Source organism: Carassius carassius, chromosome 4 (assembly GCF_963082965.1).
Source record: "Carassius carassius chromosome 4, fCarCar2.1, whole genome shotgun sequence".
NCBI classification, from domain to species: Eukaryota; Metazoa; Chordata; class Actinopteri; order Cypriniformes; family Cyprinidae; genus Carassius; species Carassius carassius.
Genome location: NC_081758.1, coordinates 18,684,800 through 18,710,765, shown reverse-complemented (window position 1 = coordinate 18,710,765; position 25,966 = coordinate 18,684,800). Strand labels below are relative to the sequence as shown.

The 25,966-nt window shown below is 37.6% G+C and overlaps 1 long non-coding RNA gene across 3 annotated transcripts in view; it reads right to left on the bottom strand.

The window, feature by feature from the left end:
- The window catches only part of LOC132138991 (uncharacterized), a 43,024-nt gene that overhangs the window by 15,621 nt on the left and 1,437 nt on the right, over window positions 1-25,966 (bottom strand). The window contains exons 1-2 of one of the 3 annotated variants that reach the window (XR_009433265.1): window positions 22,426-22,552; window positions 7,230-7,319 (exon numbers count right to left, since the gene is read on the bottom strand). This is a non-coding gene — a long non-coding RNA (uncharacterized LOC132138991). Of the gene's footprint in view, window positions 1-7,229; window positions 7,320-22,102; window positions 22,395-22,425; window positions 22,553-25,966 lie in introns of those variants that run through there. The other 2 variants (XR_009433266.1, XR_009433268.1) reach the window with 2 other exon arrangements.

The window sequence follows — 25,966 nt, the reverse complement described above, 5'->3', positions numbered from 1 at the left end:
TAAAATCTTATTAATAAACCACCACAACCATATTCACCTTTATAAACAAATCTGTGCAATTCCTGGTTATTCATTTGATCAATGTGTGCAATTTTTTACTGACATTAATAGATAGCATTTCTGTACAATTAATATAATAATAACACGGTTTAGTATTTTATTATACCAGAATTACACACACAAAAAAGCGAATTAACATTTTTGTTTCAAAACATGTGTCAAACTTGAAATGCAACTATTACACAAGCCTTAAAAATATTATTTAAGCATTATAATTTTAATTGAAAATGTTATCAGTTTCACAAATAATTTTACATCACAGTAATGAATTGACTGATGCTGCTTAATTAGAAGTTCTAGTCAGATGTCATGCTAGGTTGCTGTAGAGGAAATGCCTTTTGGATACACATTGGAGCCATTATCAGGACAATTTCCCAGGTGCAGAAAAACATCAGAGGAGTCTGGGATAACAGTGAATAAGAGTCACAGATGAGGATTTGTTTGTTGGGGTGGGGTGGAGGGATCTACAATTTTATATGCAATTGTCATTGTCTGCTGCAGACCTTTCTGCAACTTTTATTTTGTAAAAGCCATCACTGCCAGGAACAGGGCATTGGGTGCCTTCACAATTTCGAGGGGAATTCTTGTGTGTCACTTCTAATATGTGACTTGATTTAACAAACTCCAGGTATCAGAGATATGTGATATATTAGCAAACAGAGTTGAGAGGGGAAGAGAAAATAACAACAAAACAAGCTCTGAGAGGATCTGATGACAGACAAATCTGTATTTGTGTTTCTATACACTTCCTTTACACTAAGCTATATTTTGGCTAAGGTATATTTACACAAAGGTATGTTTTGTGCCTTTGACAATCATGTATGGACTTTCCACCTCTCTCTGTGTCACAAACACACACACACACACACACACACACACACACACACAAGCACACACACAATGAGCAAAACCTGTCACTTGCTGCTGAGAGCCCAATCAAGCATTTGAATGCAGTGACAGATTCAGGTGGGGTTTTTTTGGAAACATTTATTCATCATGGAGAGAGAAATTTCACTCAAAGACCCCACAGTGCTTTGCCAGGGTCGGTCTGGCCCTGTTAATTGATTGCTTCTCACTAACAAGGATGTAAAGTCCTCCATTGTGCACCTCTTCCTCTATGCTAATGAAGTCCAAACACAACACGCTCTTTCTTTCGTTTCCTCTCCCGCATCCCCCTTCCTCTCTTTCTCCGATAGGAGGTTTTGATGTGAAGATGCTATGACAGGCTTGCTCTCGTTCTCTCTCTGCAGCTGGCACGAAAGATGTGATAGGAGCCAGAACCAGGAAAAAGTAATGGGATCATGGGAGAGTGATTGCAAACAAACACACACACATACATACTCCAAGTTTACCCTCACACTGCCCCTAATGAGGGGTACAGGGACAATATGGTCATTGTTACCCTCGTGTTTGGGAACCTCGGGCCAAGAACAACAGCTGTTTACCCAAGCAGTAGTGAAAGTCTTCACTGTGTCCGTTAATTAATCAGAGGGCTTCTGATTACATCTGCTCTGTACAAGCCACTCAAAACTACTTTCACATCCAGCCATTAGAGATGAGGGATTCTCGGTACTGCTTCCTGTCTCATTCATTTGGTTTTTACACCAACACCATCCTCTATTCGTATTTGTAGTGTGATCACAAAAAGTCCACACACACACACACACACACACACACACACACACACACACACACACACACACACACACACACACACACACACACACACACACACACACACACACACACACACACACACACACACACACACACACACAAACACACACACACACACACACACGTTTGTTTTTGTGAAAAGTGGGGACATCCCATAGGCGTAATGGCTTTTATACTGTAAAAACTGTATATTCTATGGCCCTTTACCAACCCTACCCCTCACAGGAAACTTTTTGCATTTTTACTTTCTCAAAAAAACTCATTCTGTATGATTTATAAGCATTTTGAAAAATGGGGACATGGGTTATGTCCTCATAAGTCACCCTCTCCTTGTAATACCTGTGTCATACCCATGTCATTATACAGAGTTGTGTCCTGATATGTCACAAAAACAAGATCACACACACACACACACACACTCCTCCCATCTGTACCCTTATTTCCTTTTTAAGAGCACTCATTCCGCGGATTTTCATGTGTTTTATCAGTAAAATTACAAAGGCTATAGAGGATTAGCGATACAATAAATATATCAACAGTAATAATAATAAGAACAACAATAATAATAATAGTTTTAGTATAATAAATTAATATTAATTCATTTATATCAATAAATAATGGTATAACAACATATTTATTATTATTATTAAAGTAAATTTTGTTATGAAATAAAATGTTATGAATTTGTAATGTCATTAAACATTAATTCTTTAAAATATATATACATCTATATATTGAAACTGCATTCATAGCAGTTCAATTGCATTACAAGAAGGTGTGTAGGTCCCATCTTACCATCGTTGCAGAGCAAATTTGCATTGAAGTCACCCTCCCGTTTACCATCATATATCTCTCTCACGCCGCTACACAATCCACTACAAGTGATATGCAAAGCACCATCATGAATATGTGCAATTAGGCAGGGCTGGTGAGATTTTTCAGACTTATGGGATGTGACATTTGTAGGGCAGAAGCACAGATCAGCATAAGCGAGAGTGACAAATGCCTAATCCCTTCCTCCACGTTTCAACATTTTTCAGGTCTATCGGAATACGTTCTTGCATACACACACCTACGCTGCATATTTGCGCATTTGAATTCCACGATCAACACGCCTTGGCAGCGGTCATATGGTATCATGGATACAAACAACAACATCACAGTAAGAACAAGAGGAGACTTCTTAAATGGCTCATGAAGATTTGTCAGAGTGCTTGTGCTCTGTACATCAATGCTGTTCCGTATGGACATCAGACTATTTTAAAATGGTTTGTGTGACGGAGTGAGTCTCAAGGATAATCAGTTTGTGAGTTACTGAGAGGGAAAACATATACAATGCATATAGTTATATTCACCCATCACACAGAAAAAAAAGCAAAAAATCCAACACTAATAACCATTTTTGGAGCCTTTAACCTAAAACCATGTGTATCCATTGAAAGTGGATTATGTGTCTGTTCACTATACTTTTGCTTGTCAAATAACTGGCAATCCTTGCTATTCATCAAACACCTACTTCAGTTGAATATAAAACTACAACCAGGCATTTTACATGAAAACATGTGAAAACATGAATGTTCAATTTTATTTCTCAAAGTTAGAAATATAATATTTCCAGGAAATTATACTTAAATAAATGCACATTAAGAAATGGTGACATAAATATTTCTCAATCACACACACACACACACACACACACTTTCAGGCAGACTGGTTTTATTTAGGTGTGGGAGTTTAATTTCGCTGAGAGATGTCTGTGAACCCTATAATACGGTTCAGGTCTGAATCCTCTTGGAAAATCATCAACCCATAATCCTTCACATTGTGCCGCATTCAGATGAGGTGCTGGAACTCCCACTAACACAGTGAAGCAGCGACGGCTAATTTAGACTCGCACACACACACACACACACACACACACACTGAAACAGATATTGTTCGCTCATTCAATATGCAGGCATACCCCTCACCCCCCACACACAAATACTGCATATAGTAACAAAATTGGAGCGAAACACACACACACACACCTGCATGTAATGTGGCACATTGCATGAGCTCCTCCTTGCAAACCTCTTCTCCCACAAGCTACCGCACACACATCATGGCGAGGCGTCGCTCACACCACCCAGGAAATTAACTTGACATTTTATGGCGACCACAGAGAAAAAAAAATATGAAAAAAAACTAAAAACAAAGCGTAACAAACACACAGATAACATAAACCCTCTCCCGAGCCTCGCCATCATATTCGCCAGGATTTTCACCGATCTGCAATGCAGACGGCACGGGGTGGCCACAGAAAATTAGCTTTTCCGTCCTCGCCTGCCTTCCTCCGGAGATGATGGCTGTCTCTCTCTCTCACTCTTTTTCTCCCTCGACAAATGCTTCCTGTCTATTTTCATATCCAATTCAGTTGGTCCCAGTGGTGCGGTTCTGCCTGATGTGAGGTTAACAAAATAAAATAAATAGAAACGGGACAATCTCACCTCAGTCTAAGCTCCCAATTAAAATGATACAGCCACCCATGTCAGAGAATGAGAGCGTATTGAAATGGGGAAGGAGAGTTGCTTTGTGGCTGCTTGGATTTATTTTTTCGTATATGCGTGTGCATGATGGACAGAGCCATATTGTCATTGCGACTCTTCCTGCACACACACTCTTCTTTTTCCGTTTCTCAGACACAACCTAGGACAATATCTTTGCAAAAGCACCGCTATAGTGCAAAATAACAAAATACTGCAAATGCATTTTGAGTATGTAAAAAAAAAAATATATTTAGTGCCTATTTGCATCCTCGCACATGAGATACACATTAACGTGTGTTTGTAAGAGGTGCAATGGTCTGAAGCCATTGGGCCAGTGCTCGTTGTCATGACCTTAAAGAAAAGATTAGAAGACACCCATGCATAAAGAGTCTAAATTAATGTATCTCAGGATGCTGAGTGCATGGACACACACAGCCGCACATAGACATACACACACATGTGCTCGTCTGACTTGGTGCATCTCTCTGTGGCTGGGTCCTGCTCTATTAGACATGCAGGAATGTTAACATCATTATGCATTATTCTGAGTGTCTGTCTATGCTTTCACACCCCCTCCTCTCTCTCTCTTTCCATTCGCCATATTGTGTCTGAGGGGAGGCCCAGACGTGTGTGTGTGAGAGTGTCACAGACTAACACAGTATTGTGTCTCCTGTCTGGGGATGGGCTTTATTTTAACGGCCTTTCATGTGCCGGTGCACACAAATCACTGATCTTTTTGGAAATGGAAGAAGTGGCAAACACACGCATATGGACAATCACACACATTTAGAAATTATATTAATGCTCTACACATGCCTTGCAAATTATGGTCAGGCTAGGTTGTCGCACGTCTGAAGAAAAGCACACACACAAAGTGAGAGTACAAAAAAGAAAGGACGAAATAAAGAAAAAGAGAAAAAAATAAACATATATTGAATTATATAATTGTTGTGATATATTTTCTAATAGTGCTCAGTGGCTAAACTGATATTACAGTCACGCGAGTGTTTACCAGCTATACAGCTTCAAACAAAATGCAATCAGCTGTGACTATCATCAAGTCCCATTTTCAGACTGTTAATGGGGAGGGGCTTTTATATATTCAATATTTCTCTTTGGGAATAATGAAAAGCCAGTGAGACACTTATAACATGTCACCAGTTCTGATCAAGCTGAAGCACTGATCTCATTTTTTCTTTTTAACCCAAAATTTTATCAGGCTGAAAAAAAAAAATCTGCTTGAAATTCACTACCTAGATTCATCAGAGGAAGAAAAGATTTGTTAACAATTTATTTAAAGAAATCTCTATACCTCTATTTGTAGCCTAACAATAAATTGTCTTGGGTTATGTTATTTCACACCTCTAAGTATTACACTACAACTGCTTATTTCATTTATATTTTTTATATTTAAATATATCGGTCTGAAAATGCAACAGTGATGTTACATCATTACTTCTAAAGCACTGTGATGAATAAAAGAACTATGATAGATAAAGGAGGCAGCAATAAGCAAAATTTCTAGCCAAGAATAACTCTCCGGTGATACAGCTGATCCTTATTTGAGATAAAACCCTATCTCTTGTGGATGGTGCGCTAGAGTATATGTAGATTATATAATAAGAGGTCAGATGGTTTATGCAAAGGAATTAAATTAATATGTATGACATTTTGATGTATTTTAACCTCAAATCTGGCAGGAATTTTTAAAACAATGTGCCCTGAGAATATATATGTATATATATATATATATGTAAACATCCAGTGTTTGCAGTAAACCTAATCTATAGCCTCTTCTCTGCTTCCCCTCTCAACTCCTCCCCCTTGCTGTAGAAATCTGCATACATTTGCATGGCATTACCATGCGCATATTCTTTGTTCTGAGAGGGAAAGGATGATGCTGTTTACAACCACATTGCACGTCGCTGTTATGCGCTCCACTTGAAGATGTTTGGATATTTAATGACTGCAAAAATGCTTCATCATCTGCAGTCATGAATGGTTAACTAGCTTTTTGAAAATGAGACAGAAGCAGAATGGTTATATAAGAGACTGAGTGCTGTAAATTGTGGGAGGTGGGGATTGTTCAATGAATCAAATTACTTCTCAAATGAAAATATTTATATAATTGATAAAACCTAAACCGTTCAACAACATGCATTAACGTACATTTTCTGTATACTATATCTTGTTTTGTTATATTGAACTGCTCTTGAATAGTCCATCACAGATTTAATTTAACAACACCATATGCATTCAAACTTGTCACATAAAACACAGTGATACAGGACGTTTGATACACAGCAGAAGCATGGGCTGGCATGCTGTAAAGTGACATCTATTGTCCTTGTGGGCTCTTTCCTTTGTGCCACGGCCAACTGTAATCATGCAAACGCAGGCACCAGACTTCATTAGCTCCTTAGGGCCAAAGCTAATCACACCACAGCAAGGCACAAGAAAGGAGGGGCCACAGAGTATGCATAAAACAGCCTGGCGTCGCCTGTGTGCTGCTGATATACAGGAATGGTGTACTGATAGCATGCACACTAGCACTAACTGCTCTTTTTCTAGCATTTTTTCTATTTTTATATTTGCTAACTTTGCTAGTCTGTTTTTCAGGTATGCAGATTCAGAATCTAGTAAGCAAAATTTAAATATGTACTGTCTGGGTGTGAGTACATATTATAATGTAATGAAAAATAATGGAAAGAACATAAAAAGAAATGGACAGAACTTGAAAAGTGCATCTGAAAAATTAAGACACTTAAGTATCCAGATACAGTTTACTTGCTTATAAAGGATTGTCTGATTTAAAACTGTCAGAAATTATGAGAATCAAGACTTTTAAAGCCAGCATGCTTTGTTAGAACTATAAATAGTCAGATAAAATAACAGGGATTACAAATATATTTATAGACTATGCTTTGGGTTGATTTTTAAATTTGGATTAATCTGAGAACTCACTTCATGTTGGTTAATCATTTGATAACATTGATGCAAGTTTCCTCCTGCTCAATTCCAGTGGGTAAGTGATGGTCACGTTTTCCTTCAGCCCTGCAACAAAAAAAAAAAAAAAAAAAAAAAAAATAGGACATCTTGACTAAATCTCTAAACATGCTAAAATTATTGTACACTCTGATTCAAGCGAATATCCAGCTGTGTTTACGACATTAATGCACCATAAATGATTTATACTTTCATGATTTGGCATTTGGCTTATGTGTGTTGTGCAGACACACTTACAATTTTTACATGCAAACTGTCTGTCTGTGAATTTTAATGTGAATATATCCTAAAAAAAAAAAAAAAAAAAAATATGTCTAAACATTATACAACTGAACAACATGCTGTTAAGTGTGTGTGTTTATGACTGTGTGTGTGAATCTCAGAGCAGTACTGTCATGTTGCTGTGTCTATGGCATATATAAATATGTGTTCATTTAAATGATCGCGAAGGAGAGAGTTTAAACCAGTATAAAATCGAGTCTACTGCCCTCCATCTTTGTAGGATATGATCTCTGGATTTCCAGAAAGACACTCTGCCCATGAGTTGCTGCAGCTGGTGTAACCAGCATTGCATTTACCTGGAGGGGGTTCATCACTGGTGACTGTCACCTCAAAGTATGTCTCTGGCCAGCAGAGCCCGAGATCTCTGCAGCTATTCATTTCCTAGAGTCTCTCTCACTCACACACACACTTGCATTTGTGCTTTATGGGGACTCTCCATAGGTATAATGGTTTATATACAAACTGTATTTTCTATCACCCTACACCAACCTGGCAATTTTTGAATTTCATTAAACACTATTTTGTATGCTTTTTAAGCCTTTGGTTTTACAGGGACACAGGAAGTGTACCCATAAACCATGTTTACGTTGTAGTACCCATGTCATTATCCACATTTGTGTCCTCATAAACCATAAATATACCATTACACACACACACTGTACTGCTCTGCTCTACTGTCGCACTGATCCAGACATTATAATTTTCCAATTTTCCAATTTAAAAGTCCAATTTTCTTTCTAAATATTTAGGCATATATACACACATGTGTTTAAATAGCTCTGTAGTTTGCAGATGTTGACAGCTTAACAGAAAGTTTTGAATGGTTTCTTGATTTGTGCAGCAAGAAGTAAACGTGCAACCATTAGCTTTAAGCTTAATCAAATTGTATTATGAAATACATAGTTTTTTGTGCATATTCCTTAGCATAAGGGATTGTTTTTCAGTATACTACAACACAATAAGGAAGACTCCTGAACCATATAGGTTAAAAAATTTTTTTTCTTTTTGTAAACCTTTGCAGTGTGTTATCTACAGAAACTCTCAAAGAGCGGTGTAGGGCCATGTCCATATAAAGGTAGACACATGTCAGAGGCAGAGTGACGGCTGTCAGCTTTTATTAAGCCTCTGTGTCTGTATGGCTTGAGCTTTTGACTTAGTCGCTGCTGCTATACAATACATCCTGAAATGCATTTTTTTTTCACATGGGCTAATAATATTTTATATTTTTCAACGTAGATGTTTTTGAGACTTTTAAATCCCCTCTCACTTCATAACCCCACATATGACTAAAAATATGTTTATTATAGACTTTTTGCATCCCTCCCATGTCATAAGCCCTTACAAGACTTAAAATGTGTTTATTACTGCATTACAAATTAATAAATAAATAAATATTTTGAGCATGGTTCGATCACATGATTGTTATTTGGCCATTATTCTCTCTGAGTCAATCTTGACAGCTTTTGTGCTAAATTCACATGTAAAAAAGGCAGAAACAAAAAGCAAATTCCAATTAAAAATATACGTTTATTAAAAAAAAAAAGCACACAATCATTGCTTTTGCAAAATACTATGCAATAAAATATGGACAGCATTTCATCTCATTTGTGAGAATGTTTTCTCTTGGATACTCAGTCACAATTAAATGTTTCCATACAATACAAAACGTGTACTGCTTCAAAATGATATTAATAGCATACTCTGTGCAAAGAAGTTACTGTATAACCCATATCTTTTGAAAATCACACACTGATGCTATTCAATACATTCAGAAAAAAAAAAAAAAAACGTTACAGTTAGCATTAATTAAGCTGAGCAGTTATGCTACAAAGCTAAGTCTCCATGTGCATGTATCGCCTACAGTACGGTGAAACCAAGGTCCATTTTTGCTCTTGATGTTGGCAGTGTTTGAGTCGTCCCCATCCCCCACCCCTTCTCTCCACACGTCTGCACTCACTGGATCCCTCTGCCAACACCTCAGTCCTGACAGTACTGGACTATATATGAAGGCCGACTGCTCTAGCATGGAGCCAGGTATGATTCCCCAGCTGACAGTCTGCATTACATCTGATGGCTGAGAAGCAAGAGCTCACACACACACACTCATAGCCATACACCACACGGATCATGACCAGCTACAAACAAAAACACTTAAGAACGATCATGCATACAAGCGTTCACAAACACAGCCCACACCTTCTTACACATACAACCACACTGGTGATTGGTTAAAATACACCAATGGGGAATAACCAAGGATATTTTTGCGACTGCACAATGACAATCTAGTGTTTAGATACCTGAAGTTAAGATTTTCGTTGATCCTATCGTAAGTGGACAATGCTAAATACAGGTGTAAACAGAGTCTAAAATGTTTTAATCTTGTCCACTTTTGACCTCTTCCAGAGGAAGTCGAAATTTGACCGGATTGCTTTCATAATGTAGACGTTAATGTGGCCAAATACATTTGAAAACCCACAAAAGACCTCCCACTAACACAATATGCAATCACTGTGGGACGTGTTGTGAGAAAGTGCACTACATGAGTAAAACTCTGCTACGCTGTACAAAAACACGCTGATTGTGGTTGAAATTGTAGCTGCTGTCTTTATCCTTTTCATTTGTTTTGCATACACAAGTTTCGTTCAGTAAATCCTACTTGTACACCACACTCTGCACTCCCACAAAGCTTATGTAGAGTGTGACGATATAAGAGGGAAGTGTCTCGAGGAAATCCAAAAACAACTGGTCACAGGAGAGACATCTGAAATGCATTTTAATACCAGGTGGATACAGTATTTCTCTTGGTTCACCTCTTGTGAGCGGATCAATGAAAAGGCATCTTAAAACCAGGTGGAAACACGGCCTTCTATATTTCAACTGAAACAAAAAAAAACATCAGTCCAGCTGTGGATAATGCCGTGTGTAGCCACATGGCACAAAACAACTGTAACTATGTGAAAGATTGTTGCCTATTGTTTATATTGTTGTCCTTTTCATCTACTCCACCAACCTTTCCGCTTTCTTATCTCATTTCTAAGCACGGCTAGTGCAGGAGATACTCTTGTTTCCTCCCATTAGCCACTGACAGGCTTGAGTCTAAAACATGCACAAATTTAATTACATTCGGTCGGCTCTCATAACAGCGGTCTGGTTGAGGTGGAGGCAGGTTGCACGCATCAGGTATAAGCGTGTGTGTGGGTGGCTGGGTGCCAGAAGGAGGGAGTTTTGCTGACACCTCTGTTGCCCACTTTCACGCTAATTAACACTTCTCAGATATACCGGGTGACGCTAGTCTACATGGCAGGCTCAAGAGGACATTTGCACAGACCTTTTGTCTCTGAACACTCTGTGCAGATAAAGGTACGTGCGAAACTTGCAACAAATGTGTGTGCGGGAGTATAATATAAACACATGCACAAATCCCTAACTGACAACAACTGATGCACACACATGAAATGGATCTCCAGCAATGCCACCTCATTATCCCATCCCTGCTGGTTACCATCTCTAGAAAGTCATGCAGTAACTCTGTCCGAACCAGGATAACACAGGACCACGGCGGTGTGATTCCTGCAACTGTCCGTTCTCCATGAGAATGCCTCACTGCCACTCTGCACTGTAATATCATGTCTATTTGATGCTTTCCTCCACACTGAATTCAAAGGAAGCCCATCACTCTATGACAGTCGTGTCAGTCCTGCTGATGGATGAATGTAGCACATTTCAACATGAGAATGTATAAAACTAATGCTTTGCTTGGCCTTCTATTATTAGCACTTATTTTACCCTCTCAAATGGTTGATCACCATTAATCAGAAGTATACCTACATACATATTTAACTGCAGTTCTAGTACATATCTGCAAGTGTAACATTATGCTTCTACATTATGCTTCTGCATTATGCTTCTACGAAGCGTTCTATATGTTTTTGTGCGTCTGTATGGGGGAGATACACAAGGAGGTAAGCATTAAGAGTCATTTCTAGCACTCCTGCCTCGGCAGTGCCAAGAGGACGCGCAGAGATGAAAGGTAATGCAAATGGAAGTGTCATACAGCGAGTTCTATTCCAGACAGCCACCTTTGAAATAATTAAGACAGTGGAATGGAGTGGAGCCCGAGTGAGGAATAGCAATTCCTCTGAGTGACTCCTTCTTCTAAAGACAGCGAGCAATAAGGCACACCTCTGCTGGGCAAATGTTATGACAGCATTTCCATTGAAATGTTTGTTAAATTTGGCAAAAGGGTATTTTAATGTTAAGTTGATGATCATTTTATATTAATAATGACTTTTTACAATTAACGAGGGTATCACATGTAGTCACATTGAACACAATCTTTTTGAAACATATCAAAACGCGTTAAATTTACAAGAATCTGGCCTTCTAGACATGCACATTGCCAGAGACGCCAGCTAATTTCATAATTGGCGATCACGGTTATGCGAAAGCGGTGGTGCCTTATTGGAACATACGAGGTGGGTAAAATTACGAGGTGATCAAGAGCGTGCCAGCGGACATTTTAGGTCTATCCTTTTCGCATGCTCACCGCTGCTAAATTCTTTAAGATGGTGGCACCTTGAAGGAAATGCTACTGCGCTGACGGAGCCCAGCCCACCTCCTCCCTACCCAGAGTCTGCAAAGCGATTCTAGAAAGATTGTATGGCGCCCTTCACCTACCACCTGGATGATACATTTTTAATTCCCACATCACTAATAAGGATATTAAGCAGAGAGTCTAGAGCGTCCGCATATATGCATGAATCCGCATGCATTAAATTTGCACAGAATGGAGCGATTCAAATGTGAGTATGCTAATGTGCAACACTTCACTGTGCAACACTACTGCCATGTATGACAAATGCTGCCTTTGGATAGTAACCCATGTTTTCCGAGACACAAAAAAGAATCTCTGCACAGATTTTCAAAGAAATGAGGTGGCACACTCATACCCTACCTATAATGATTTCACCTGACTTGATTATTACGGTCAATGGGCTAACGTTTTTTTCAGAAAACAAACTCACTATATAGCCAGATTTAAACTGCATTATTCACTCCTGAAAATTTTCTGGTAACATATTTCAAAATCGGTTCCTTCAAACAGATCCTTAAAAGATAAAAAAAAAAAACCTGTTAAGTAAAAATGATTTTGTAAAGAATGTAGGCTTTAAATGATACTTTTTTTGTAAATAATATTGTCAAGCTTCTCATTGGCATGACATGCATCATTTGGCTCTTTCATCAGATTTGAGTTCTGAGGGGTATTTGAGACACAGTTATTGACTTATTTATAGCCCTGAGATTTTGCATAATCTAAATTCAGCAGACAACAGACATGCTCAGTCAAGCTGCTGTAGTTAACGCCACTAATGCATACAGTGTCACAGCACTGTTATTACTTAGATTGCTTCTGGCTTAGAGTAAAAATAATATTATTCAATCTTGTACCATTTTATAACTGTCATTATCTGTCAATTACCAATTACACTCATTGTGACAAGACATTACATAATATATAATTCACAATGATAGATATTTGACAAAGTCAACAGTAGTATTACACAATAGATTAAATCAATAATTCAGTCACTTAAAAATACTCAGTCACATACTAAACTGAGTTTAAGTCAAGATTGAACTACTAAATGCAGGATTGAACTGTGGCATTTTAACCATTACAATTTGTGAGAATTTACTCATGTTACAAAGGGTAAAATATCATTTTTGCAATCACTGTACTGCTTCTAAGTCTTGACACTGAGGTTAATTTGCTCCATGAATCATGCTGCAGAGTTGTTCTATTTGAAATAACATTTTGGCACTAGACTGGTCTGCTTCTCTGAGATGTCAAAGAACTGTACATTAACTCTGATAAATCAAGATTTGAGTGCGAGATACCAGATTGTTGCTGAATCATTGATATTCTTAATTGCACACACAAACCATGACAAATCTGGATGCAAACACACACAAGCACATACAAGCACAGAGAACCTCTTACTAATACACACAAGTATATGGAACCTGTTCTGCTTTTGCACATTGCCATCATACGCATGTGAGATCACCCTTGTTGCCACAGCGACTCCAACCAGCGGGGACAACACTGTACATGTGACCTGGTCGAGAAGGGGCTGGTCAACAGGATGCTCTGTGCCAACATGTATCTGCTTGTTTAACATCTCAGCACATTTTACGCCACTTTATTCCATTAGTTTGTAGGAAGTAAACTTACACATGCACATAAGGTTACTGAATCTAAAAATGCTTTTTAAGAAATCAGTGGGAGATAAAAGAGAAAAAGCTCCTGCACTTATCCCATCACAACACTGTAAAAAGTATCAATATGCGGCAAATTATTTACTAAATGTCACTTTATGTGTCAAACTAAATGTAACTTGTGGGACATATAACCTGAAAGTAAACCTGAATGTTGTTGTAAAATTGTGTGACTTCTCTTATCTGCGCCCAGGGACTAAAAGCTTAACCATAAGCTTTCTCATCATAAAATGAGATATATATAAATACATAAAGAACTGGATAAATAGATCTAACATGTACAGAAGACTGCCTATTTGAATTCAGTGATGGAACCACTAACTAACTAACAAAAAAAAAAAAAAAAAAAAAAAAAAACCCACCCTTTTAAATATCTCTGTAAACTCATGTTATTAAAAAAAATTCAATTCAATTTCATCTTACTTGTTGTGTCCCACTGGCTTTGAATATGGCCAGTTATGCTATTTACATTTGCTTCTACAATTATAGTTGTCATCAAAGTGAAGAAAGAGCACAGGCCATGTTAACAATTAACACTCAGGAAGTTAAAAACTAAATAAGCTAAGCATCCAACGATTATATATATATTTAAAATTTGAGCAAAGCAAACTATATTCAAGAAAATAAACAGAAACGATGTCAATTCCCCAAATGCTAACAATTCGATGAGAGGAGCACAGTATTAAAGACAACTGTGCAGAAGCGCTGTGAAAGGTTTGTGGCTGAGAACAGGCGGAGGATGTGGAGTAGCCAAAAATATGAAGATTGCTTGCCCAATGAATACAGATAAGCTGCCATTGTCGCCATGGTTATAGTATTCAGCCAATTACAGGACAGCAATATGTCTGAACTGTCTAAGACACACACAATAGCAAACGGCTCATTCATAGAGCTGCAGGCAGCCAGCCTACTACATAAAAATTAATATTCAAAAGGAACCTAGGAGTTCACCTCAATCTAGGTCCTAAATCATCTAAACATGCTGAATATTTAGTTGAAGCTCAGAGCGATGTGTCTTTACTCATTTTTTTATAAAAACCTCGAAAACAGATTTTTAAATCAAGATATCATTTAGCAGGTGTAAATCCTCACACACACAAAAATAATAATAACTAATATATCAACTATGTATTTTATATGTTAAAGTTAAAGCACTGGCTTATAGCATGCAGTGCTGTCTTCTCTAGTATCACTGATATTCTTGAAAAAAACATGACCCATTTCTATCACTCAATGCATGTGGTATCTCAGTAATGAAAGAAGTGATCTCAAAAATGATTTGCAAACATTCAACACCACATTCAACCTTTCAACAGTACACATTAAATTGTATTGCGGACATTTTGAATAGATTGACTGTCAAGTCCTGGTGCATAGCAAGCGCTGGATATGTAAAACTAAAGGACATGTCACATTAGAGGAATAATGAAGGGTTCGACTGCTGTGTTAACGGAAATATGTATGGTATTGTGATGCAAAAATACTAATAAACTACAAAAAAAAAAAAAAAAAAACTGGAGAAAATGTCAAATTAATTTAGCATGACATATAAGTAAAAAGCATGTTTTTGTCTTTTCACAACAGATTCTGGTATTTGCCTGACAATATCATGTTCTCTCTTTCGTTTATTATTATTATTATTGGCAACACATAAGGCCCTGCTATTACAGGTTTTCACAGACATGAGCCGGGGATGAAAACTACTTTAGGTTGTCAGGCATTTAAACAAAGCTTTTTTTTTTTTTTTGTCAATAGATCATAATTTTGAAAAATAAAACTACAAATACAGTAACAACAACAGTAACATATTTTAATGCATTTATTTGTTTTATAAATGCTGTTGGCTAGATATTAAAATAATTATTTCGTTTTTAAATGTGTCTAAAGCTATGGGATAATTCTAAGACTCACATTTTGAATGAAATTACCATTGCAAGTGTTTAATTTCTTGATAATGTTACAGAAACGATGCTGTATGGTTGAAGACAGAAAATGTTTTAAGGCTTACTGATTTAGCTAATCAGTACTAACCTTACAAAAAATGTATTCAACTAACTTGCCTTACAGGCCTCTAAAATATCGTAATAAAAAAAAACAACAACAAAAAAAAACACGCCGAATAAAATCATAACAGCGTAGACCTACAGGCCTATTACAAGTCTATTGCAAAGAATAAATACAGTATAATGAGAGGGCGTTAAGCCAGACGAAAAAGAAAAAGCAAAAAAAATGTCACACTTGTCAAGTTCAAATGCAAGCGCTTTGAGGACAATAGTGGTGATGTCATGTTTCAACGCGGTCTAATGCAGAATTGCTGCTAATCTATGCTTCAAAACTTCAAGCTCAATACGCCACTTCTTTTACATAAACACGCCTTGTTGTTCCCACACTTACAAACAATTCACCTCAGCAGCAGCAGCAGCAGCGTAGGCTATAGCTACAGCTATCATGCCTGTGAGATATTCACAGCCGTTAGGCTACTGTTCCTGCTTTGGGGCCCGCGTCTGCTGATGCTGGGAACGGTCGCCACTTTCTAAAGGGATGCAGATGAGTCGGGTGCACTTGACATCTTTTCATGACCCATGTCGCCCCCAGCCCCCCCAGCCCGCCGGCGCTGTCTGTCATATTCTGGATAGGGCCGTGGCATTGCCACTTGCCCTCGAGCGTGGGAATGGGAGCGTCCAGTCGTTCACATCTACTGCGCTCCGTTTAACGGAATCAATTAAGGAGGACCAACCCCCTCGCTCCCCATGTGCCCACCCCTTTTCATTTTTGTCAGCTCTCTATATGTCCTAATTATTTCTGTTTGGGATGCCAGCGCCGTTTCCTGGCCAAAGGCGACCGAGCTGAAATAAATAGTGAGCACGTGGGTTCCTCTCTCTTCACGTGTCAGTTTTCAATAAATTGGTGATATCACACAAACTCGACTATTATTAATTAAACCTCTGCGAGTCTATTAATTTATCCTGTTGCGTAAAACAATACCCTACTTAAGGAAAAAGGAAGCTGACTTTAACGTTTACATATTTTTTGTACGCTAGCGTTAAGTAGAAAATGCATATAGCCTACTTTTCAAAGCAGCATAACACCATATGAAACCTAAACTAATAATAATAACAATAATAATTATAAATATAGTAATAATAAAACAAAAATTATTGTCTGACGTTGTGTGCTAACAGATCTCTAGAGGTAGTGGCAGATAGCCTAATATAATAAAATTTATTTTTGTATCTTCGTGTCATTAGGCATCCAGAGTTTTCGATGAGCCAGGAGGCAGTTTTTACTTTCGGTTATCTAGCTTTATGAAGTGCAACATACTCATACAGCTAGATAACCAAAGATAACAACTCGCTTCCAATTCCACAACAGTAATCCCCGGATACCTCAGTGGCTAAATCCAAGTGAAGAACTTGCTAAAACAATAAAACAAAGGCACGGGACTTCACAATTGTCATTTGTAGTTCTTAAAAGTAGGTATGCTCCCAACAAAAATAAATGACAGCTTCTTCACAGGGTAATGAGGAACAAAACGGAAGCTATAATCCATTTGACATCGGAGCAGTTAATGTTAAAACAATATGCGAGTTGGAGTAAGGGAGCCTGTCGAATAAGAAGCAGTCATCCTCGCATAGGCCATCATTTGCATTGCAAATTACCTCCCAATCTCACAAAAGGCTCCTTTGGCTCTATTAAATCGTGGCAGCAGCGATAGATATCCCACGGAACCAGCAGCGAGATTATACAAAGGAAAAATCCGATTCCAGAGGAAAAAAGTGCACGCGGAAATAACATCGCGTTTGTTTCGCCACTGAATGGAGAGATTTCTCTTTTATTTTTGGCCGAGGGGTAGCAGGTTGTCCGTGCACGGAGGAGATCAGTAATGCCACAGATCCCTGAGAGCTGCTATGAGAGAGACGAGAGGAGGATTGTGTTGCTGCTGCCAGCGGTCTGAGAGAGGGAACAGGGCCACATCTCGAGAAGTGGGGGTGGAGGGGGTAAGCGGGGGGACGGGCTTCCAATACCAAAATATGGACCAGCCAGAAAAGGTCAAAGGTCTCGGACCACGGGAGTGCAAGGTGATGATGATGATGATGATGATGCCATTAGAAATCTCCGGGTGACGTTTGCATCCCTTGAAGCGCCGATCCTTTTTGCTGCTCGTATAACATATTTTCAACGACGAGAATACTTGATGGAAATATTTGAGAGGAAATGCCAATCACCCAGGATCACGAGGATTTAAAATTTCAGTGCGTCTGAATTCATGCAATGTTCGCCGGCGACAAGATTCTTGCGATCGTTCCTCTGGCATTGCCATGTCAACACGCAAAGGTATGTATAGCAGCTGCTCTCTAGACAGAGTAAGGTGGTTCCATTGCTAGCATATGTTGATGCTCTCACATTTGAAATTGATTACATACTTATGCCTACTTTCTGTGCCGTGAGAACTGTAATTGAGTGCAGTAAGTGGATAACAAACCTATCAATCAAAATGTGATGCTGTCTTTAAAGCATTTGTTTGGATTTCAGAATATGGGACTCAAAGCACAACCCCCCCCCCCTCTCTCTCTCTGTGTGTGTTATCATTGTAAAGTTAAATAAAATGATCTATGTCACTGATCTTATACAATGTGTCTTCAATTCATTTTCACACGTTCTCATTAACTGCACAGATTATCTGAAACACATCGGGACATATGGATGTCAGCACACAAGGTGTTCTGTAGGCCTGTACAGTAACATGCACAGATAACTGAACTCTTGCCTTACAGTTCTCTAATTTTGGCCACATCCAAGGTAAAAAGACAGCCATCATTTTGTATTTAATCTGATATGACGATTAATTCTTACTAAACTGGTTTAGGTGAATCATGTCACAGCAGTTTCAATCACTGGCCCCAGTGGCCCTTGCTGCAAAAGTCTCTATTCAGACAATAAATAGCTTTAAGTTAAAAAAACATATCCCTCCTTTCAGACCTTCTAAAGCATAGCCAATCACAAACAACATACACAGAGCACTGCTAAAGTCTATAAGAGTCAATAAAACATTTCACTCACATGCTCAAATGAAGCTAAGCAATATCACATATTATGTATAGGCCTAAAGAAAAAAACTGGCATTATATGTAGTTGCTTGTCTTTCCTGAAACACCACCACCACAAAAAATAGTTTCTTCTGTCTAGAATCCTAAAGAGGTTCGATCAACATTACAGTGTTTAAATTAGAAGCAATGACAGCTCACATGCATCTCACATAAATGTGTGTGAAAGAAGATAAATGGTGTGACAGATGTATGACATGCAGTCTAAGCAGGTTTTCTGTTCCAAATGCTAAATTAAATTATCTTGCGCACAATGACAAGTAGTGAGACTTTGTCACCTGCTAGTATTGTCTACGTGCAGCATCACTGCACGAGACTCTGGCCTTGAGACAAGTGCTTTGTGTTAGATCAGTCCAAAATATGTTAACATCTATGACGTTGAAATCAACAAAATTTCCCCCCCAAAAAATCCTTCGTCAAAGTATGTAATGCAACTAATAGCACTGTATTATTTTTAATGGCCACAAAAAAAAAAAAGAAAAAAGAAAAGAAAAAGAAAATGAAAAAAAGAAAGAAAGAGAGAAAGAGAGAAAGAGAAGTGTTTCCATATGTACTCACTTGAGCAAATGTTTTTTTTATCATTATTATTATGCTGAAGTCGACGTGACCAGATGCAACTCCTGCTGTAGGTAAGAAGCCGGCGTGCACGGAGAGCTTTTGGTTTAAAATTGCCGCTAATACTAAGTTGATTACGCGTGCCTCAGCGGCTCTGATCACAAGAGCACAGTCCAAGCGCACGAGAACGACAGCCACCGTGTAAGCGAAAGCCAGTGAGAAGGGGGGGGGGGGGGAGAGAGGAGGGGTTGAGAAGTTTCCCATAACCTATTTGTCTGCAGCACCAAATAGAAAAGTGCACTGTTGAGCAGGGAAGGTCGGCATGTCCCCCCCCCCCCCTTCTTTTTTTTCTTTTCTTTTTTCTTTCTTTTTTTCATGAAGGGTGTTCGGGAATGGGCAGTCCTCTCTGTGAAAGAAAGGACGTGCTCTGAAATTCAAACAAGTTCGCCAGGTCTTTTGTTGGACTTGAACTGAGGAGGCATTGTTCCTCTATTGGCGTGGACTAGCCCCGAGTTCCCAGACCAGGTTACGGATTGACTGCGGTAATGAATTTGCTCCGAGCGCTTCTGCCCAACACGTTTTGACTGACGGAACGCAGTGGCCATCTGACACTGAGAGGACATCATTAGTTCGGGGAAAACTTGCACACTGATACGTAATATCTTGTGAAGGGGAAAACAATTAAAGAAGAAAAAAAAGAAGAAAGAGAAAAGTTATATTTTTAATATATCCTATATAATTTAAACCCACCATAACCTCATGTGGGAGTGCGCGTGCAGGCATAGGACAGGGCTTCATATAACACTGACATGAGTGTAAAGGCCTATAGGCTACACGTAACAATATTTGCAGTGTGCGAATTATATATATATCTACAGTCAGTCCTCTTTTGGCGCTTCTAGTTACAACTGCAACTGTCTAAAATAGTTTTTAAATAATACATCATACTTTTGATATGCGAATTTATAATGATGTTAGAAATAATCATAAAAATGTTGTCAGTGTCCTATCCAATGATGATCCTAACAAAAAGTGCTGCATACCGTTGCTATAGTTACCTCAGCTGGTGACTGAGATTGCTGTTCGCCAGCATTATATTTAAATGCGCGCGCACTGATTTAGCCTACTTCTACTCAATTTTGAAACACATATATGTAACAAAGAATATGCACTCTCTTGTTTTGACCTTCAATGATGGGGGCTTCAAACCTTAATTAAATTCGAACCTTAATTAAAGGGGGTCAGAATCACCAGACTACCCCCCCCCCCCCCAAAAAAAAACCTCAACAATTCACACCATGCATAGGCTATTTCTACATTGTTGTCGTTGTCATTATAGAAAGTTATTTTATTTTTATTAGTATTGTTTAATGATCAGGATCAGATTTTGAACACAACATTTCTTAATTTGAGATTCTGAACGCTTCCAAATAATGTTGCCTAATTCGTATTCTTCACAGTTCTCAATTATTGCTGGCACTTGAGTTGGACTAAAACGAATTCACGTTTAGATTTTACAACGAGGTCACGTCCAATGACGTAGCAAGCCTATCGGCTACGTGCAGCCATATTTAAATACATCAGGGAAATTAGCGCATCAAATATGCAAATCCCCCAACACAGCCTTTCTTTCAGCGGTCGGACTAATTTCCCTTCATCGGCTTCGAGGTGGCTCGTTTCTTTTTCGGAAGAATATGTAAGTTGCTGTTTTTGTTGAAAGGCAGAACCTTTCTTGACCGTGAATACTGGATCAAATGCAGCAAAGAAGCGGAGACTCTGTGCCAGGGAAGTCGCCCATCATGCGTAATGAGACGCTGCTCCGCCATTCTTACATCTCCACCGCAGTTGGTCCTTGCGTGTGTATTATTTTAATATTGATGCATATTTAAAAGGTATATTTGAATTTCCTTTGCATTCACGGTGGCTGTGTTGTTTTGATTCCATTTTATTTCATTCGCATTCGCCAGAATGATTGGGCTCTTCGCGATGCTGATTTTATATTGTAGCCTATTGTACTATAGGTTGCAGCATTGTGTCCATTTTTGCATAATTTCATCCATTTAAAGAAGGTTAAACAATCCGTAACGTTATTTTTCTTACTTGTTCCTTCTTTTGGATCCGTCGATAAATATAAATATTATAAAATACCACTGTAAATATTCAAAAGCATTATAAGCGAACAAAGACATTTGAGCGGCTCAAACAAAAAGGCACAAATAACACTGTGTTATATTAGCATATCGTTAATCTGAAGCATCTCCCCTTCGGTTAAAAGATACTACAACTGTAGTTAGTTACAAAGGAAATATTTGCATACAATTGGAAGTCGTCTACGCAAAATTGCTATTCACTTAACAGTAGGCCTATTAACACATTATTATAACAGAAAAAAAAACTGTTTTTATGAATATTTTGTCACTACATAGTAATTCAAAAATAAGCATCATGTCTTTAGTTCTCTTTAGCTGCCTTAACCCACATGGACAATTAGTCTGATAGTAGTCTAAAAGAAAAGCTGAAATCATGAGGCAAATATTAGAAAATTAATTGACGAACGAAATATATTTCTTTGCTATTCACACAAACATCATCGTCGTCAAAACTTACCGCCAAAGTCATCATTAGGCCAATCCACTTCCTATTAATATAATTGCGTTCACTTTCGAGTCATGACTCTTTTCCAGAACTTTTTGCGCAATCTTAGGCATTTCTTCTTCATAGTTCCTAATCTTAAAGCGTCTGATCTTCATCTTGTGAACCTTTGCTCAACTGATCTTGCACCCAATAGAAGTGGACAGACGGGCACACGTAACGATTTGGGTCAACACACGTGCTGTCCTGCTCGCATGCTTTCCGCCTTAAACAAACTTCAGACAGCCCTGCTTTATCTCTTTATACGAGCAGACGTCAATGAGAGAAACAGGACTTACTTGGACTCTGCATGTCCTCGTCTTGGCGACTTCGTACGGTCCGAAGTTGTGCAGCACATGTATGATCTGCTGCGCCTATTTGCAACACAGCAGGATCGCGATTACCATACTTATGCATATTTAAAACCTATTGAGAAAAGGATTTCAAACATTTTCCCACAGCTCCTATAAATATAACAATGACTCACCCTAAATTCCTGAGTTAAAATATAAACCCTGTTTAATATAAAACTATTAGCTATGTATGGGTAATGAATTCTGAAAGTTATCTTCAAATCTTAATTTATTTTCATGATATGTTATTTTGCATTGAATTTTAAGCATTATTTAGTTTTTGTCATTGAGGGGTCTTCTGGACTAAGTAGCCTGATATAGCAAGTATAACGTTAACATGGCGTGGATATGTAGCTAGTCATATGACTTCGCGGAGAATGAAAAAGATTTCAGGCCATTCCTGATGACACCCTTAAAGCCTATAGTCCGAAAGTGACTTAACAGACTGTTTTCGAGGCTTAGAAAAATCGAGGTTTCACTGAGAGAAATTGGCATTTGTAGGATTTTTGTACACTGACTCTTTCACACTTTTTAACCGTTAGCCTACACCACTTTAGATTAACGTTTATGAAATATATAAATCTTGTATAGGCTATTTAACGTGTCCCTGTAAATACACAGGTCTGTTATTAGATTGAAAAGATTAATACAATTAATCCAGCCTCTTTAATTACGCGTGTAGGCTAAATGATGAGAACAAGACAATCTAGTTTTAAGCGAGCCGTAGACTACGTCTCATTTTACTTTCTCCTCTCCCTTTTCTCTCTCTGGTTAATTTCATAATAAATATAGTGAAGTAAAATAAATAAATAAACATAATAGGCTAATATATGGAGAGACTTGTTGTTTAAGTGAGTTAAACGGTTGTTAGAGAGAGAGAGAGAGAGAGAGAGAGAGATGCTAATTTCCAGGTAATTCAATACAAATACATCCATGTTTTCTTTCCATTGTTTAGCTCTGCGAATGCAGCGCATATAGGCTATACGATTAACAGAGAATTAAGATGAAACGGTGGGTATTTACAAGTAGGCTATTTTTTAATATTATGAACGTTTCCTTCCCCTATTTAACCGTCAGGCTACATTTCTGTTTTCCGTGTAGAACACATAACCTCGTGGCCATCTAAACGTACAAGACAGTAAATGAAATAACAAACTATAGCTATTCTAAATTATATTTCAAGCCATTTCTATATATTGCCTCAGCCATTCATTCTCTAGAAATTCTTTCGAAGTTGGAAATGAAATTTGAGTCACCGTGATGCATTTCTGTGACATGTGGCGACATCTAGTGGCGTAATGCTCTATCGCAAACTCGTGCAGAAACAAATGTAACGATTTAATAATTCCACGTGAACATTCACACATTCAAAATAATCTATTATCATAATTCGATTCGATTATGTATTAATTTATCTCTCAAGGCTTCCATTTATATAAATCTTCGACTGATCTCTCAAAAGAAACTGATTGATAGCCTGCGACGATTTCAAACTGTAGGCTAAACACATAGGCATATTGATAGATGTAAAATTAAATACTTGCTTACGTTAAATTATATAAGAGACTTGCGTCAATTTCTTCTTTGGACACACTTTAGGCTACACAAATTTTTATATTGGAGATAATACGATTCAGTAGACAGGCTATAAACGCATTTTCACATGTATCATCATCACATGTTTTATGGTAGGCTGCCTTTGTCAGAGCCCGTTATATTTTTTTGTCACCCTCAATTATCAGTGATGACAAACTATTGTAGCTCTTGTAAATTATATCGAGCCCTAAATAATTCCAGGTAATGTGTTGGTAAACAAAGATACATTTCAAATGTTAATTTTCTTTTTTAAAAATTGCTAAACAAAAGATTTAAAAAAAAAACGGTGTCGCAGCCACTGCTGACCAATACGCGGGTTACAAGCGACATATTATAAATGCCTGCTCAAGATAATGCAGTTATGAGCCTGATTGTATTATTGCACGGATTATTATTATTTTTTTTTTTGCATTGTGATAGCAGTTTTTAAGCATACAACAATGGGATGTATTAACGCGCATGGTTCATTTAAAAATTAATCTTATATTTAATCTTTGAGAACATCACAGTTCGGCTATACCATATTCACTTGATAGTAAAAAACACACGTGTATGCCTTCGATATGTCACGACGAAAACTTTTTTTATTGATACATAGAAAGAAATCAATTCTTTATAGGAAGAAATTCGATTGGACATTATACCCAAATTATCCGCAACTAACAGTCTATTTATCCATGATGATTAGGCCTACATGTTTATGGGTGATAAACTAATAAAAATAATAATAAAATAAAATAACCAAAAGCAACCTAACTTAAAATAAACATTTTGGTTTACTCGAAAGAAACTGCTGTTTCCGTTCATTTTTTTAACAGAAATGAGTATATATTGATTATCTGATTATAGTATTTTTATAATCAGAATGAGTTTACTGCAATGACTGGATCTGTTGTACGAGCTTTTGATTTTTTTTTTTCGTGAAATGTTTCAGTTTTCGATATATTTAATGGTATTTGTGAAAAATAATTGTATATAATAGGCTATCTGTTAATTTGTTAATTGTACATGTGGCTCGCAATTATTAATCGGTATGTAAGTTTTAACTGCAAATTCGTTCATTGTCAAAGTGCGCCTTTGATTCTTTCTTTCGTTTGTTGTATTCATTTATAATGTATTTTTTTATTTAAATAACCTGTTGATTAAACGTTGAAATAATCTCATTGTTGTGACTTTCTTTCTGATCATCATAGACGTTCAAAAATACTTTAGCTTACATTTTAGTTTTATACAATATTTAAACGATACATATCCGTTTGTTTGAGAATATTTCTTATGATCATCATTTAAATACTATATGACAACTTCATTTCTTGAGATATGGGGAACAATACATAAGAAATACCAAATTCTCACGTGTGACTAGAATCTATATTTGATGTAACTAGCCTATTTTGAGCATTAAAAATGTTACATCTTGTGTACATATGCCAACAGCGAATAATGTGATCAAGCAGCTAAAACTGGTTAAAATGCATTCAGTACAAAAACAAATTTAATTCAACACACAATAGGCTACAATACAACTTAACGTCTAATCAAAGAATATGTAACTTATGTCGACTTTTTTTATGCAGTATGAAAGTATGGTTTAACGCAGCTGACAGCGATTAGTTCAGGCATCTCAGTTTCACTGTAAGAAGCGGGTGAATGAAATCAAATAAAGGCAACATTGCCCGTCACAAAATCTTTTAAACATTGAACAATGGCGACATCTTGTGGCCAGAAGGATTCATTGTCTCTTCAAAAGCATTTGCAGTTTCAATGCAATTCAGTTGTTTTGGGTAATCTCAAGTCTGAGATTTTCTAAAAAAAACAAAACATTTTTTTTTACATAGGCCACTTAAAGGTTATTAAACCAATACATAAATTCAAAGGTCAATAGTTTAGG